Source organism: Poecilia mexicana, unplaced genomic scaffold (genome assembly GCF_051168715.1).
Source record: "Poecilia mexicana isolate PSO_F unplaced genomic scaffold, ASM5116871v1 scaffold_2, whole genome shotgun sequence".
NCBI classification, from domain to species: Eukaryota; Metazoa; Chordata; class Actinopteri; order Cyprinodontiformes; family Poeciliidae; genus Poecilia; species Poecilia mexicana.
In genome coordinates this window covers 6,318,292-6,335,122 of record NW_028263371.1, presented here as the reverse complement: position 1 = coordinate 6,335,122, position 16,831 = coordinate 6,318,292, and the positions used below count along the sequence as shown (strand labels likewise).

The window sequence follows — 16,831 nt, the reverse complement described above, 5'->3', positions numbered from 1 at the left end:
ATTTGTATACATTTATATGTAATAAATACAAGCACACTCCACTTTCTGTCTGTTTGCACGGCCAGAGGGAGATCCTCCAGGCGGTAAAACTAGTGAATCCGGTTTAGCCACCAGCTCTGGCTGATGCAAACAAAGGTGACTCTGCTCTGTATGTGATCTGCCTGCGGTTAGCTTGAATATTTAGAAAAATCTGACAGATTGATGAAATCCATGGCAAAATAGGTCACTAATTCCTCATGTTACCAGACTTTTTCACCGTGTTACTTGGAAGTAGATCAAGTTGTGCCAAAAGAGTTTAGATTTCGGGGTACCGTCTCGACTTCCTCTGATTATGTCGCGTTACAGGATGTCTTTTCTTTCTTCTCCCAGATGAATGATGCCATCTCAGAAAAGGCAACAGAAGGGGTCTGCATGTGTGATTGCTTCTTTGGTTTTTTTAGAAGGACTGCTTGTAGTTTTTGTCATATACATTTGTCTCAGTTGGAGGGACACTGTTGGAGAGGTAAGTCACAGTCTGTCTTATTTTTACCCAATCATACTTTAAACTCCAAATGATCATACATATAAAATGACCGATCTGGAATTTAAAGTTCAAGAGCCTGATGTGTGTTTTTAAGATATTACAAGCCTTTCTCTGATTGTTTTTGACAATTTTTAAGATGGAAATGTGCAACAGTTCTCCACGTGTGTTGCTGTCTTGTGAGCTCTCTCAAAACATTTTTTTTTCCCTCTCCTTTTCAGAGTTCTCAGCATCTGACCTCTGACCTTGATGGCGTCAAGTTTGCTGGCTGCAGAACCAAAGTCGCGGTTCTGAATGACGAGGCCATGAAGCAAAAATGGCACACCTGCAGCGCACATTTCAGCAAAGCCTGGAGCAAAGGAGTGGTGGAGAAAGTACTCAAAAAATGTACTTAAGTAAAAGTACAAATACACAGTCAAAAATGTACTCAAGTAAAAGTCAAAGTACCACATTAACATTTTACTTAAGTAAAAGTAAAAAAGTACTGGCTTTTAAAAATACTTAAGTATTAAAAGTAAAAGTACTTGCTGAATACATAATCTAATCGCTAATATCATTAAGTGAACTGATCGTATTTAATTTTAATACATCATAAATGTGCCATTTTAATAAACAATGTCACAGATTAAACATGTTCTTATTGTGTTTATTCTCTGTAACAGTTTATACTTAGATATGTGATTCTATGAATCATAATTTCAGGGATGGAAACATCTTGTCTCCTGTCCTAACATAGCATGAACTTCATTAGTGACATTTATTTATAAAGAAATCCAACAGAAAGGGGATGGAAAGAAGGTGGGTGAGGGAGAACATGCAACCAAGGAGCCACGTGGCAGAGTTGTAGTCAAGACCACCGAACCCGAGACCAAGACCAACGCCCTGCGCTACATGACGCAATAAAATTAAGTTTATCAAAATTGGTTCTCAGATTGATCTGAAAGATCCACATTCCCATAAAAACACCTAGATGTTAAATACTTAGAGCTGAAATTTATTTAACCAGTATCAATTAAAACTCATTTCATTCTGTTTTGCTTTTATCGCTGTGCTACAATCCGCAGAGGTCTCCTGCTATCCCTAGAAAAATAACACCCTGGGCCCATATTGCCCATGTCAGAAACCACAACTGAACACTGTCCAACGGCGCAACAAGAAACCAAGCAGAAGGAGCACCGTGACTGTTCTCATCCTCCCTCCCACTGCGATGTTTGCCACCATGACAGGAGACGAAATCAATCAATGAGCATGCTCTGTGTTCGTTCAACTTTTACTTATTCGGCGATTAAATAAACGTGTGTATGTGTTAGCTACTGCAGTGTACACAAGAACAAAGAACGGCTCCCAGTGAGGCTTCAGTCCTTAGGACTTAGTAAAGATCCGTCCAGAAGAATCGGATCGTTCCTGAATGTCATATTACTATATTGCACTTTGGTCACAGCGTTGTCCCATATATGCGACACCTCCGTCAACACCTCCACACAATAATTCAGCGCATGAGTGACAACTTTTTTTCATCGCAGATGCAACATGTGTGTCTCAGTCAGTACAGCTAGCTTTGCTAGCATCACGTCCACAGATCTTACCTTTCTTTAAGCTTTCCTTCCAAGTGACGCTAAAAGTTGGATGAAGTCCCCACCCTCTGTGAAAGCGAAGCGCTGCTGATTTTACATGTCACCATATCTTATGGTTTATGCAGCGCTATTATATTACTGACGATCAGACGGATATCCACCACTGCGCATGTCTGGAGCTCCGCGTGCGAGTAAAGGTGGAGGCGATGGGTGACAACAGACACTAAGTCACGTTATTGCTTGGATTTTACGGCGCCACCTTAAGACCCTGAACTTCACATTTTAACGGAAAAAAAGCTCAATGCGACGTGGATGTAACGAGTAACGCGACGGTTCTGTAGAAATGTAGTGAAGTAGAAAGTACAGATACTTACTGTAAAATGTAGTGGAGTAAAAGTAGAAAATATCCATTATTAAATCTACTTAAGTAAAGTACAGATACACGAAAACTGTACTTAAGTACAGTAACGAAGTACTTGTACTTCGTTACTGTACAGTAACGAAGTACTTGTACTTCGTTACTGTACTTCGTTACTTGTACTTGTACTTCGTTACTTCCCATCACTGGAGCAACACCTGAAAGAACCAGCAGACAAGTACATGGAGAAAAGCCATTCTCTGGCTTTAAACGTGTTCACCGCTGAGGTGCTGAATCAGCGGAACAAGAACTGGAGACGTTTAACTGGGACAGAACATGTGTTGATGAGTTCAGTTACGTAATGTTAAGGAAGAATTTCTAAAATAGTTAACTTTGGTAAAAGTTTGGCTCTCTCTCTCTTTCTTAGATCCCAGGTCCTCTCGGCGGGCCACGTGTAGGCACAAGGAAAACAACAATGCGTGCTGACGTCACAGAATTACAGAATTTAATCCAATAAGAAACAACTTATGAATTAACAACAAAACTGCAGAACAACAGAAACATACATTCATTACCTGAGACAAAAAGATAGAAAAGAAAAAGGCAAAGACGCGTCTTTGGAGAGAGCTGGTGCAAAAAAGGCAAAATAGTGGCAGCTATCTGAATTATTACTCCTGGGCACGAGCTTTTATAATGTAGGTGTGTCTTTCCTTTTTAATATATTCAATTAAGGCGTACCTCCGCTTGACCAACTGGAAGCTACCTTGGACACTCAGAAAAACTTAGAACTTCCCCTAATTTACTGCTGTGAACAAAGGCCATTTGCTCTTTTGTCTAACAAACGAAGAGGAGAGCCTCATCCTGAACTCCTGTGGTTTTAAAACCATCTAAATAAAAGATATATAGAGAAAAGGATTTCACAGATATATGTGAAAGCCGGAGTCTCTCCCGCTGTCTCTCCCTACATAAATTCTCAGGAACAAACTTAAATTTTATAATTAATTTAAGGAAAGTTTATGTTAACAAACCCAGTCTTGCTCTTCTGCACTCAGCATCCCAAAAGACTGAGTCCTGCCTTAAACCAAAAATAACACATAAAATCAACAGAACAGAATGAGGTACAATTCCTTTTTCTAACCTATAAAACATAATATTCAATCCTAAGTATACAAGTTAACACAATCATTTTCCAAGACCCCATTTAGCATAAATCCTGAGTAATTTTCTAATACTAAACAAAACATTTTCATTTAATTCTAACAGTCAGAAATAATACAGTTTTCAACTCCATTCATCATCGTCTAAATTAATTCTAAAACTAAGTAATACAAGTTCCATCAGAGAATGCTATCTATAACTAAGAAAAATATCTTGTAAATAAATGTTAGTGGTTCAAAATCTTCACACAACCCAGATGTTCACAGAAGAATTCTGATCTCCTGTGAACTCGGTAAGTTCCTGTTTCCCAAGGTAATTTAAATGATATTGGCCTCTACTTTCCTGCATATGTTAATCTATGGCCTCCTGTCCTATGTGTTACAACCACAGGGGTCCAAGGAGAAGCTCTACAGATCACCCCATTTTCCTTGGTACTTTTGAATACTTACCCAACCATAGTTTAATTTTAAATCACTAACAGAAACCTGTTCAAAGTTTAAAGATTTGTTCAAAAAGATTAATCTGTATTAAACACTAAAAATAATCATTTTTTCTCAACAGTCCCCCTTTTGAGGTCTGAGACATACAGACCTCACAAATAAATTGATTCAACCATCTAATAGAGGAACCAAAAACTATTTAGTATACTAAAAACTAAAACATTAGCCTATTTATATAACAGTCCCCCTTTTTAAACAGGACCCCTCCTTTTTTCAGCCAAAAGCATGTCCAGCGTCATCCGATTTTGAATTGTCATTAAAGAAGTAGGGGCTAACTGATCCTTCAAACCTCCAACAGCGTCCCTAGTCAGGTTTGCTAGCCTCAAGAAATTATAGTAGACATAATTAATCCTATCAACATTCAATTCAATTCCACGATATTTAGTGAGGCACTTGTCAACAGGAGATCTCAAAGAACGCTTCACATGAGCAGTCACATTTCCGCCTGACAATCCGCGCTCGACAGAAATCGGTCGGAAATCAGATGTCTGAGAGGAAATGATTCCACTCGTGGATCCTCCTAAAGCCCATATTCCCAGCAGAATGAGTCCAAAAAGCACACCTAGCAAAAACTTCCACTGCCAGTTCATGTCTTAAGCTGAACTCCATCACCTGAACCTTTCAATTGTAATCCTTCGCTATCCAACAATTTAATACTCACCTGGTGAACCACAAAATTTGAACAAGTTAAAACTAAAAAATACCTATCAATTTAAAATATAAGAAAAAATCATAAAACCCAATTATCTCAAGACAAGCAGAAACACAGTACAAATAACAACCCAAAACATAGAATGCAAACATAAAACAACACTATAAAAAATTACAATTTTTTTTTTTTTTTGACAATTCAATAATAGAGTCTTAGAGTTTATGTCTTTTCTTCTTTGTTAGTCCTTAAAAAATATGAATTCTTCGTCAGGAAACAATACAAAAATACGCGCAAAAAGAAACGAAAGTTCTTTAAGAGTTCGCAAAAAGACGAAAACACGCAATAAAAAGAAGATAAATTAATGATGATCCTCTTGTAGCCGTTTTCCTCCTCGGTTGTAAACCTCAGGTTTCCACCTGAGTGTCCGTTGCTCACTGAAAATTGGATTATTATGCCAATATAACAGTGAATTTAAGGAGAGGGTGCAATCTCCTTTTCTCAATAGAAGGACATCGGAACAGGATTATTATGCCTGTCCGAACCTTTTAAGCCTTGAATTTCAGGAATATGAAGTGGTCGTGGCAGGAATCCCTGCTACACTCCTGCCTGGAACTGCAGATCTTCCTCCGCGCTGGGATGGGCCTGCAGATGCTCCTCGACCGCAGGTTGAGACTGTAGGTCCTTCTGGATGCCTCGTAGCGTGCGTTGTGGTTCCTCAGCTGCTGTACACTGACTCCAGTGAAACCAGGTGTCTCCTTTCCCTTGCAGACGGACCGCATGAGACATCCTCTCCACGACTCGGTATGGTCCGGTGAAGCGAGGTTCAGACCACTTTCTTTTGATGACCTTCAGGCGCACCCATTCAATTCCTGGAACTGGTCCTGAGTCTGGATGTTCTTGTGTCGTCTGATATTTTGCAAACTCCGCTGCCAGGATCTGTAACTCATTAAAGAAATCTTTATGAGATAAATGTGCAAGTTCACCTTTCCATCCTGGAATGCGGGTTGCAGGTCCTGGAAACATCCTTCCCGTCTGTAGCTCATATGGAGAGAACCCTGTTGATTGGTTAATGGACATTCGGACAGACATCAAAGCAATAGGCAAAGCATCTACCCAATTTAATTTGGTATGTGCACATACTTTAGCCAATTTTTGTTTCATTGTTTGATTTAATCTCTCAACCTTGCCTTGTGATTGAGGGTGATATACTGTACCGAATGAATGTTTCAATCCGAGCATCTGCTCCACTTTCTGCAGATCTTGGTTCCTAAAATGAGTGCCGTTGTCTGATCTTACCTTCTCTGGAAATCCATGGGTCGGAATGTAATGATTGATCAGACACTTTATAACAGCCTTGCTGTCCTCCTTTTTTGCTGGCCACGCCTCTGGCCAACCCGAGTATGCATCCACACACATTAATACATACCTGTATCCTCTAACGGGTGTTATCATGTCTGTAAAATCAATAATAATTTCTCTTTAAAACTTTATTCCTAATTATAATTTATTTCCTTATTTTAAGTCTCCTCCAGTAATTTTCCTTTTGTATTATAACTTAATAACCTTAGCATTTTCAGAAGCTGCTCCTTCAGAACTGTATTTTGTCAATCCTTTGGCCCTCTTTTTATATGAGGCCTACATGAGAAGTTAATGTTTCCCATCGTGTCGAACCCAAACCTTAACCATATTTTAGAAGCAGTTCCATAATTGTTCATTTTAAATCTCCAATTTAGACCAATTTAATTTCATTCATCATATTTTCTATTTTAAAACCTTAAAGAATAATCAGCCTGTTTTACAAGAATAAAGTTAACTGTGTCACTAAATATCAAAAATGATTTATTTTATTCCAATCATAGTTTTAAATCTCAAAATTTCAACCATTTTAACCTTTGATCCATTTATTCTTTTGAAAACCTATTTATATAAAATATTTAATTTGATAATAAATTACCCTTTTTATAGTGTTTATCAATTATCAATGCCATTATCAGTTTTGGGGAGAAATTCGATACAGCTAAGTTTATTGAAATGATGTAAATATTTAGTTTAGACCTTCCTGGATGTCTTAAACAACTTATTTTCAATCATATGAATAGAGATTCAACAATCCAACGATCACTTTCCTTGTTTTAAGAAACACTTTTTATATAAATTATTTGACAAGTAATATTAAGTTTAGTGTATTCAATTTATAAATTTTAGTTATTCCATATCCAAATAGTTAGCTCATATTTAATGAATTTTGATTTAACTTCAATAACCTCTTTTGCCAAGAAGTAAAGAGAAATCCAAACTAAAAATTTGCTTATTAGATCAATTCCATTCATTTCCCCCTGTTTCTATAACAGAACAAGTGTTCTGTCATAGAAAACAATAAAAATCCCATACAACTCATTGAGATGAAATCTGCTATCACCACTAACTTTAGCATCATATAACACAGTTGGATGTAATTCAAACATGGTGTCCCAGATGCTGTTACAATCTGCACACCTCAATCAAAGAATTTAATGTTTGATTAAATTTATGAAATCAACACAGAACTTGGTGTCATTTGCTCAGTATGCTCTATAGACACCCATCAATCCACTTTAGCACCTTAATTTTAAATTCCATTTAATTTAAATTTAGTTTTTACTGAATGGTAGCCACTGTACTATGCAAATAAAATTTAGATCATCTTCCTTAGTAGATGAAGCGTAACACACTATGAAATTCAGCTAAGAAAAACTTTTGTAATTGCAATAATTAGTCCCTGCCCATTCTTTTCAGGCAGGAAGGGAAAACAAAACACATTAGCATTTTGTGAGACAAACAGAGTGAATCATGGAGGAAGTTAATGCATATCCGAGAAATGCAGAGTCGTAACCGTTGGGTCACACCAACCCTCAAACTGCATTGTAAAACCTCTGACACCAGGAGATAGGGTGTCCTCAACACTTAGCATTTCACTGCAGGAGTTCAGGACGTGAAGGCAACAGGGCGCATCCGTGCTATAACTAAATTAAGGAGAAGAAAAAAAAAATGGCATCACACACTAAAAAAATTCAAAAAGAACTTATTCACCACTACCAAGTTTTGTTGGCACCCATTTTGTCTCCAACCTGCAGACCGAAGGGAACCCCAGGAGTGGGCTTTGGCGCTCAGGTCACATGATCAGAGGTGAGAATCCAGGATCAAACATGAGAATACACAACAGGACCACTGCTGAGCGACTTGCCATGCCCCAATTCTTTATCTGCTGAATCAGAAGGTGTCCAGAGTAGCAGTCATTCCCGCAGTGCAGAAACATCTGGATACAGTCCCTCTTTGATGAACTTTGGTCAGCCTTTCGTGGTCGACAGAGCAGGACGTAGAAACCAGCAGATCAGTCATCCTCCGAAACCCCCGTCTGGGTTTGGACAAAAGGCTTTGATCTTTGTGGTCCCGACTCCCTGCCGATTCCCAGCCGTAGAGGACTCTCACAGATAACGCCTGAGTCCCTTTTGTTTTCAGCCAGGTGTGAAAAGCAACACTCAAAGCAGACATCTGTTGCCATGTCCTGTGAGCAGCACTTTGCCCTCACGTGACAACAGAAGAACACAGTTCATCTTCACTGACCTTAGTAATCGTTCAATAGCTTTTGGCTTCCATACAGCAGTCCAGCAGAAGATGGGCACAGTTCAGCATCATCATGTCTTTGTTCAGCAGCAACAACAGCAGCCTGATGCGGTAATCAAGAAGATCCTTTCTAATCACATCGTCCCATGATCTCTGAGCTAGAAAGACCCTGCCCCAAAGATCGCCATCAAGTCAGAAGGAAGGAGAACTGCCAGAGAAAAAATAATAAAAATCAAAACTTATATATGCCACATTTTGTTACTTTAACTATTATAAATAAAATTTGATCTTGTGATGCATCCTCCCGTGTGGCTCTAGATATGTTGTTGTTATAGCACAAACAGCCAACTGCCCCAAATCCTGAACTGCAAAAAGAATAAACATAGAAATGTGTTACAACAGTACACCATCAGATGTGCCAGAATTAAAAAATAATGACACTTACTGTTCAAGATCAATAGACGTCAATACCTCGATGACATTCACTCTGCTTGTGCCAAATATCAACTACAATTTTTAAAATCACAACCTCACAAACTTATGAAAAAATTAGAACAAAATCTAGAATGTCTTAGTACTGACACCAATAAAAGTTGTGATTGAATTGCATTTTGTCAAATAATTATAAATTTCATATTGTCCTAGTAAATACTAAACATTCTTATCATTGTCCCACGTTTCAAGACAAAGCCCTATTTCAAAATTTCAGAAGTTATTCACATTTTATTTGAATTTCATAGCAGTTTTAACCAAAAATTTCCTCAAAATTAACAATTTACACCCAACTGTATATAATCAAAGTCAGCAGTGATGCAGAAATCTATCAACAATCTTAAATATAAATAAAAATGACATAGATGTTGTTTATAGCTGTTCCATTTTAGATGATCAATTCTAATTTAGTAGAAGCTTCTATATCACATACACCATATTTTAGTCAAGGAGGAAGGCAATATGACTCTACATTAAAGAAATCCATAATTCACTATTGTTGAATGAAAAAGTCAAAATTATTGATTAACTAATTTACAATTAACCGTATCCAAAAATTTACCAGGAATTAGGGTCCTATTTCTCCTTCTCCCCCTGTTGATATAATAAAATTATCATTTTGAAAACAATTTGGAATCTATGTCACTGTTACATGATAATTTGCTGAAAAACCAAAATATTGTAACATGTTCCACCATTTCTCCAAATCTTCCATCTAGTATTCAAACTAGACTGAGATGATGTAAATTTCAAAGTTCTATCAGTAATCTCTTATCTTTATAATATCCCCCTGTGTTTTTCTTATTTCAAAAAGAAAAACAATTTTCAGGTGGAAAACAAAAATCGAAGAACGTTCCCCCATTGTGCTAAAATTCCAACATGTCCAATCAGTTACCCATGTGACATATAAACCAAGTCAATTCAGTTAGAAGTTAGGTTAGATTGTTAGTGTTGTTAGTCAAAGTGGATGAGACAGTTTCCTAAGTACTACATTTAGCTTCTTTAAGCCAAGGCTGAATTCTCGTTTCGTATTAATTCTACTGCACAAGCAGATGATGCAGCTTCAACCAGATTGTGATACCAAAATATGTAATCAGCACCTTAAAATTGTCCATAAAGCAGTAATAAAAGTATATTTATGAAACAAAACATGCACTGTGTCTAAACAGTACAAAATCAGAAAAAATATCACACAGCTACTCCCCAAAGTGATGTCATATTTACATAGCGCTTCCTAAAACCCATCAATGGCCATTTGCATACACATTCATTCTCATTCACACTCAAACAGACTCATTTACATCCCATTGTAAGAAAGATGCAGGATGTTACCCCAGATCAAGCTGACCAAACAAATTGAGGTGTGATCCACCCCCAACACGGCCGTGAGACCAGGAAGAAGACCCCATTCTCAGTATTTGAAGGCATCCTTACATTAGTTGACCTGTAATGTAACCAATATATTTTCGAATTCTTCAGAAACTCTGGGAAAACACATTAAATAGTGTAATTCACCCACAGCAACTGAAAAGATTCCCATGTTCACATGTAATTTGTTCGTCACACTCCAATGTGTAAAATAAAGATATTTGTGAACCATAAAGTTAGAACCTCCCAATTTGTACTGATTCCATCTTCCAAACACATATTTACCCAAATTTCAAACCAAAATGCATCCTGTAGAAAGTCTTAAACACAATTATTATAACACCATGGTTGAAAGAAACATTATTATCCAGTAGTTCTAATGTTGTTCAGGTTTGAGTGAACCTGTTTTAAAAACTCCATTTTATACACACAACCGTATTTCATGATAGCCCACTGTTATTAAATGGCTACCTAGACCCCCTGTAGGAAAATCCCAAAAACATTCACGTGGTCTCGTAATATGAAAAAATGGACTGCACACGAAGATCGTCCTACAAGAAACAAAGTCATTCATTAGTGTTTCAACATGTCCTACATTAACAGTGTAGAAAACACTGTCAAGCAGAAAAACATCCATATGTTCTCGTTTTTGTTCTCTTGTTCCAATCAGTGAGGGTGTTCCAGCCTGTGTCAGGAAACCTAGGAATTGAAGTGATTGTAAATGTTACAATATTATAAAAAAGCAATGAGATCATTCCAGTGCTCCAGCCTGGAACTGAGGCCACACATTTCTCCCGCTGAGAAAGTAGAAACATCTGTAAATCTGTTATTATGTACTTATCATTTCAACATAAAACACAGTTCTAAAAGAAATTCACATCAAATTCCAAGAATCCTGAAAGAGTGAGCTGGAAATGTCAGTGCTAACAGAACTGAAGCACTCCCAAAATGCAAATGGAGTGGTCAATCAGGCCCCCTGCTCTGTGAAACAAAACCCGTAAAACCTGTAACCAAAATGGAGAAGAAATCTCTGTCCCACAGAAGCATGAGTTAACAGAAACACAGCAACATAACATCCAGCAAAATAGACAAACACATAAGACACAAATCTCTCCTGCACAATCTCAACACAACTCAGACAGAGACAGACAGCAGCGCGCGTGGTGGAACATATAACGGCGGAAGACAGACACAAAATCAGTAATAAATCAACCCGCACACAAACACAGAGAAGCGTATACAACACAGAAACACAGACGACATCGTAGTTCAGCCAAGAAAAGACAGGAAATAAAATGTCAGGCGCCGGCTCAAAAGAACGTATGATGCATCTTATAATCTTCCAACTTCACTTCGACAAATCTCTTTTAGTCTCATTTCAACTTCTCAGTCCTTTAAGGTGATTCAACCTGTACCGAATTAATTATTCTCAGTCCTTTATACTCTTTGGCAACTCGATTCAGGGTCCCAGGGAAAGACGATACATCCAGTAACAGTCTTCTACTTACGGCGACCCGGTTCAGAGAGCCAGAGTAAAGGTGATTCAACCTGCTATCAGTCCTTTTTTCACGAGTGATGCAACTCGATTCAATTAACTCAAATATATCCAATTAATCCCAAACCAGTCCAATTATTAGTCCACTGGAGATGAGTCGTAATCTCCGGCTGATACAAGCCCACACTATCTGAATACACAAAGACCCAAATTCTTTTAAAGAGGTACGGGACGACTCTCAGGGCAAAGAATTCAAAAGAAACCCAGCTTTTAGCAGAGGTAGCGCAAAGTCCTGCTGCTTGGAACAGCCACGAACCCCCGTTTATGTGTATTAATTCAAATCCTTAAACTATAGACTCTTTTAGGAGGGATTTTATATACCGCTGCAGCTTCCAAATCCTGTGAGGCCGCACACACCAAGAGCAATCAGCGATGGTCCAACAACACAGCGCTTCAGACAACCAAAAAACAATTAAATAGTGTCTTACCACACCGAAGCGTCGGGCCGAAACGGATCAATCAGGTACCAAACAGCCGCCCACCGAGATTCCAGAACTGGCACGAGCCCCCAAATGTTAAGGAAGAATTTCTAAAATAGTTAACTTTGGTAAAAGTTTGGCTCTCTCTCTCTTCCTTAGATCCCAGGTCCTCTCGGCGGGCCACGTGTAGCCACAAGGAAAACAACAATGCGTGCTGACGTCACAGAATTACAGAATTTAATCCAATAAGAAACAACTTATGAATTAACAACAAAACTGCAGAACAACAGAAACATACATTCATTACCTGAGACAAAAAGATAGAAAAGAAAAAGGCAAAGACGCGTCTTTGGAGAGAGCTGGTGCAAAAAAGGCAAAATAGTGGCAGCTATCTGAATTATTACTCCTGGGCACGAGCTTTTATAATGTAGGTGTGTCTTTCCTTTTTAATATATTCAATTAAGGCGTACCTCCGCTTGACCAACTGGAAGCTACCTTGGACACTCAGAAAAACTTAGAACTTCCCCTAATTTACTGCTGTGAACAAAGGCCATTTGCTCTTTTGTCTAACAAACGAAGAGGAGAGCCTCATCCTGAACTCCTGTGGTTTTAAAACCATCTAAATAAAAGATATATAGAGAAAAGGATTTCACAGATATATGTGAAAGCCGGAGTCTCTCCCGCTGTCTCTCCCTACATAAATTCTCAGGAACAAACTTAAATTTTATAATTAATTTAAGGAAAGTTTATGTTAACAAACCCAGTCTTGCTCTTCTGCACTCAGCATCCCAAAAGATTGAGTCCTGCCTTAAACCAAAAATAACACATAAAATCAACAGAACAGAATGAGGTACAATTCCTTTTTCTAACCTATAAAACATAATATTCAATCCTAAGTATACAAGTTAACACAATCATTTTCCAAGACCCCATTTAGCATAAATCCTGAGTAATTTTCTAATACTAAACAAAACATTTTCATTTAATTCTAACAGTCAGAAATAATACAGTTTTCAACTCCATTCATCATCGTCTAAATTAATTCTAAAACTAAGTAATACAAGTTCCATCAGAGAATGCTATCTATAACTAAGAAAAATATCTTGTAAATAAATGTTAGTGGTTCAAAATCTTCACACAACCCAGATGTTCACAGAAGAATTCTGATCTCCTGTGAACTCGGTAAGTTCCTGTTTCCCAAGGTAATTTAAATGATATTGGCCTCTACTTTCCTGCATATGTTAATCTATGGCCTCCTGTCCTATGTGTTACAACCACAGGGGTCCAAGGAGAAGCTCTACAGATCACCCCATTTTCCTTGGTACTTTTGAATACTTACCCAACCATAGTTTAATTTTAAATCACTAACAGAAACCTGTTCAAAGTTTAAAGATTTGTTCAAAAAGATTAATCTGTATTAAACACTAAAAATAATCATTTTTTCTCAACAGTAAACATTCACAACAAGAGACAAAATTTTCTGGGATAAAAAGGTAAAAACTTTGACTTCTTCCTCAGAGTCATTTCAGACCTTGCCAGTGATGGCCCTGTTTTACTGTGAATAGTGACACTTTTTAATTACTTCAGCCAACATTTTTATAAGGTCTTTTGCTTTTTAATCTGTGGTGTATGCAGACATTTAGCACCAAAACATGTTCAACCACAAACTCCTTTCCTGACAACAGTCAAGTTTTTCTTTCTTGGTTTCTCTCTCAACTTTTCTAAAGATCATAAAGTTGATCAGTGGTGCCTGTGGGCACTCGGTATTTGTTTATTGTCCAAATGATTTAAATTGCACGTCTGACTTTTGTTGCCTGTAAAAAAATAAAATCTTTTAGAGCAATGCTGAAAGGTTTTTTTTTAGCTCTTGTAGTGGATGGTTATGTAGTGAAAGCTATGTGGTTAAATGTTGAATATAAGACATTTGCCCTCCAATTCTGACTGCGGATGTGTGCTTCAAATATAAAAATGCTTCCATAGTGTTATGTAAGGCATGCACGACAAATAAAATCAACAATAACACAGTGACAATAGCTAATAAAGTTTATTCATCTGTTTAAGAAAACTGTTAAACAATAATTACAACAAAGAACCAAATAAACCTCAAAGGGCAGTAAAAATATACCAAGTACAATACAATATTCCAAGTGGAAGAACAAAGAGCGACTTTCAGCAGCAATGCGTTTCCATAGCTTCGTTCCAGGCCAAGGAGAAATTTGAGTTTTGATTTTTCTCACTCGGGAGAAAGTCAGTCGTCAATTTACGCTCCATGTCGCCTTCGCAGCCAGGGTACACGTCGTCCACAGAGTCCAGAGCCATGTCCAGGTAAAACAAGCTCTGCCAATAGTGACAAATGTTCATTAAGAGGTTTTTCCTTCAGAATGTGATAACCCATTGAGATGTGTGTTTTGACAACATAAACCAAGAGGACACTTTTGCTTACCTTTGCGGTTTCAGTCAAGGCTCCCAACGTTAGCAGCACTGCTAACCAAACCGCCATCTTTGCCATATTAAAGGAGTCGTTGTTACAATAGAAATCAGTTTTCACTTCAAGGTTCTCAAAATGGTTGAATTACATAAAGTTTGACTAATTTGTAAACAAATGTCTAATTTTTTACACCTTTTTATAAAGTGCTTAAACAGTTACCACCTCACTTAACAGCATCTTTTCCGGTGGTTATTTTTTACAACAAAAAAATTTACTTTTTCAGACTTTTCTTAAAGACTCTGGTCCTTGACTGCAGTAAATAGGAAATAGCTGAGAATATTATGAAGATGGGTGCTGCACAGTGGCGTAGTTGGTAGAGCAACCTTCTTGCCTTGTAGCAAGAAGGTTCTGGGTTCAATTCCCGGTCCCGGTCTTTCTGCATGGAGTTTGCATGTTCTCCCTGTGCATGCGTGGGTTTTCTCTGGAGTACCTGGAGAAAACCCACAGTCCAAAAACATGACTGTCAGGTTAATTGGCCTCTCCAAATTGTCCCTAGGTGTGAGTGTGTGTATGCATGGTTTTTTGTCTCTGTGTTGCCCTGCGACAGACTGGCGACCTGTCCAGGGTGACCCCACCTCTCGCCCGGAACGCTAGCTGGAGATAGGCACCAGCAAACCTCCCAACCCCACTGAGGGACAAGGTTTTAAAAAAGTGGATGGATATTATGAAGATGTTGTAACTTCAGTTAGATTGTGTAAATTAAGTTTACTTTAATAATATTTTAAGAAGCTTAGTTTATTAAATCAATTACAGTACAAAATATTAATCTTTGAATTCATACTTAACTTAATCCATTTTTTAGTTATTTTTTACTTGATATCAGTGCAGTAATGTTGACTACATTTTACCTTTGTGTGTCTTTATGACTGATTTTGTTTGTCCAGTGATTTCACTTACAACAGTTTTAAAATTTCAGCTGTTATTATGCAAGACAATGTATTTTGTTGATAGGAGAATCACAATCCAAACCTTCATAATGTAGTGAAATTGGAGAAAGTTTTGGCACATCCACACATTTATCTGTTCTAAGCATCTATTCAGTGATTGGATGGGTTCAGAGTCACCTGGTGACATCGTGATGTAGAGCTGAGTATCATCCGCATAGTTATGGTAGCTAATCCTATTTCCTGCTATAACCTGAGCCAGCGGGAGCATATGTAGAGGGGTGTAAAATGAGCTCTTAGTAAATTAAAACAATAATTAAGAAAATAGGCACCCCAACATAATTTTTATTTTTGTATCTTTAATTTCTCTTTGTACTAAGTTCTGTAGTGTCATTTTAGTTAGTCCTATGCAATTCCGCACACAACCGCTAGGGGCGCTGCTGCGTTGGTGGCATAGAGAAGATTGAGCACACAAGAAGAATAAATCTTCCGGTTAAATGAGAAGGAAGCTCAACGTGTGTGTCTCGTCTTTTCCATTCCACAGGTCAGTAAAAATGTGTTTTTATGAATATATATATGTTTCTTGGAAGAGTTGAGGAGGTCCTTGGATCAGCTGTCGACTAATGAGTCGCGAAGTTCGTCTTGTAATTATTGTGTACAAGGGCGGGACTTGTTCTGGAGGCTGGTTGGAGCTAGTGCTAGCGGGCCTGTGCACGTGTGTGTGAGCTAGCTGAGGAGCTAGCTGACGGACAGCAGAGTTCATTTGAGCTTGTGTTTGGCACTTTTTGGGAGAGTTCTCACTCAAGGGACATTGTTCTGTTTTTTTTTTTTATTTTATAGATGTGATGTTTTTTTTTATGGGTTTGTTGAAAAACCTGATAAATCATATCTTTGTGTGAGGCTGAGTGCCGAGACACAGTATTGAAGAGGCATTGCGCCTTTTTCAGTTTATATTGAAAGAGTGATTGTTTGGTTTAAAGTTATATTAGTCATTTCTGATGTAATGAAGTTAATAGTTCTTTACTGAAGTATGTGATACCTGAAGCATGTTGTATAGGAAGTGTGGTTATAACACAGAAGAAGAATAAATCTTCCGGTTAAATGAGAAGGAAGCTCAACGTGTGTGTCTCGTCTTTTCCATTCCACAGCATCACTCGTTGAGGGAAGATTATCTAATACATTACCCTCAGCCATCCTAGGTTGCAGGGTAACAAATTTGGGGGCTCATCCGGGATAGCGCCTCCTGCTGGCTTGGTGCTA

At 37.9% G+C, this 16,831-nt stretch overlaps 1 protein-coding gene and 1 long non-coding RNA gene across 2 annotated transcripts in view; both read left to right on the top strand.

The window, feature by feature from the left end:
• The first annotated feature begins 25 nt into the window (after positions 1-25).
• LOC148160356 (uncharacterized) lies at positions 26-1,276 on the top strand. Its single transcript, XR_015764530.1, has 3 exons — positions 26-135; positions 370-502; positions 742-1,276. It is a non-coding gene; the product is annotated as an uncharacterized LOC148160356 (long non-coding RNA).
• A 13,178-nt stretch (positions 1,277-14,454) lies between these two features.
• LOC106926695 (GPI-linked NAD(P)(+)--arginine ADP-ribosyltransferase 1-like) overlaps positions 14,455-16,831 on the top strand; it is a 53,845-nt gene continuing 51,468 nt past the window's right edge. Inside the window, exon 1 of the mRNA XM_015001778.2 lies at positions 14,455-14,524. The gene's annotated coding sequence lies outside the window, so the exon portion shown is untranslated. The remainder of the gene's footprint in view (positions 14,525-16,831) is intronic.